We start from the raw sequence: 1,727 nt of genomic DNA on the forward strand, positions 1-1,727 counted from the left end.
AAACATATCGTAAGATCGCACGAGGCATTAGTTGTGAGCAGGTGTTTGCCTTCAACCATAGCTAGCTACGATTTAGGAAGGCTAGATTCAACTTAATTGAAGGGAGGTCGCAAGGGGGGCACAGGCGGGGGATCGAAGCGCGCCGAGTTGTGAGGGGAATGATTTGCAGGAGTGGAAGGCATAAACGGAAAAGGTCTCATTTCCGATTATTAGCATACTTAGAGTCTAGTAAGCTGAAATGCTCTCAGAGAACTTAATTCCTTCCGGTCGTTACCTGTTTATCCGTTTTTGAGGTTCTAAAATCAAACGGTTCAGAAGAACAATCAGAAAAGCGGAATATCGCAGAAAGAAGATCACAGGACTAATATAATTGATACAATTAACATTTGAGAGCAATTAAATTTGCTCATTAGATGAGCACTTTCCTTACAAGGAATATTATCTGTTAAATCAATTTATCCTTAATTCTACATGTTGTCATCATTGATGTCAATTTTGATGTCAACACCTCTAATTTTTGGCCTTATAACCGATTTTTGTTGCATGTTAACCGTACAGAAATCATCAACCCTGTATGAGGTTCGCGACTAAAGAGAGCTATTGGCCAGACCAACTTGGGCCGCGGACAGACGGTCCTTGCACCCAGCTGCTTGGTCTGGAAAAATTTGGGTCGCACCTTCCGTCTGGCCAATGGCAATTTTGGTCTGTTCGGTATGGCCACATTTAGGTCTGTCTGGTCTGATCTATTCCCTAATTTTGGTCTGTTTGGTCTGGCCAATAACACATTTGGGCGAGTTTGTTCTGTGCGATACCCACATTCAACACCTAGAGGTCCAGCCAAAAGAGAAGCCAGTCCTCTGCAAAATGTTTAAATGTCTTCTGCAACTACTCTTTTTCAAAATAACAGCCATCATTGGTAACCAACATCTACTTCTAGATGATAGACTACTTCATCAAACTAAATTCTGATATTTGCATTGGCCTTCAAATGGACAGTTTTTTAACTATTTTGATTTAAAAAATCTCATATTCATTTCTCTTGCAACAAGATGAAAGGAAAAATATACAACTTCATTTGATGCTTCTACACGTCTGTCCAATAACTGTCTTGGGTCGAGGACCTCATCGTGGGAAACACTGTCAATTTTATACAAAACTTATACCTGATTAATTTACGGGAAACCGTTGTAATCATGAACAATTGATGCAATCAGGGCTATATTCCGTAGTTCCTAAGGCATTCACTGTAACATGCATCAACTAGCAACGAGTGCAATTTGATGACTTGCAGAAAGCCGATGTTTATGGAAAGACGAAAGACGATGTTCTTTTGGTTGACCAGTTTGATGACAAAAAATGTCTGTTGCACTTTGCAGCCCATTTGGTTTATATTATATCAAGCTCATCATGTTAGCATTTGGCTTTTCTTAATATCGTTTTTATATGGGCGTCTAGTTTTGAATTCAAGACGCTACTTACGAAACACCAAACATAAAAGTAAAGCCTACATTTTTGTAATTGAAATCTACGAAGCAGCATAGAACAAATGGAGCTAACTTATTCGGCATCTCTAGCGCATGGTAATGATACCTACCCGTGTTGAAAATTTCGTCGGATTCAAACATAAGAAATTGTCGGTTATCTAAATTCACCGCAAATTTTAATTCTTCTAGCGATTTTTAGCGGTGACACCTGGACCCGGGAGAGCTGGATGATGACTCTATTAC

Source organism: Convolutriloba macropyga, chromosome 3 (assembly GCF_964194025.1).
Source record: "Convolutriloba macropyga chromosome 3, txConMacr16.3, whole genome shotgun sequence".
NCBI classification, from domain to species: Eukaryota; Metazoa; Xenacoelomorpha; order Acoela; family Convolutidae; genus Convolutriloba; species Convolutriloba macropyga.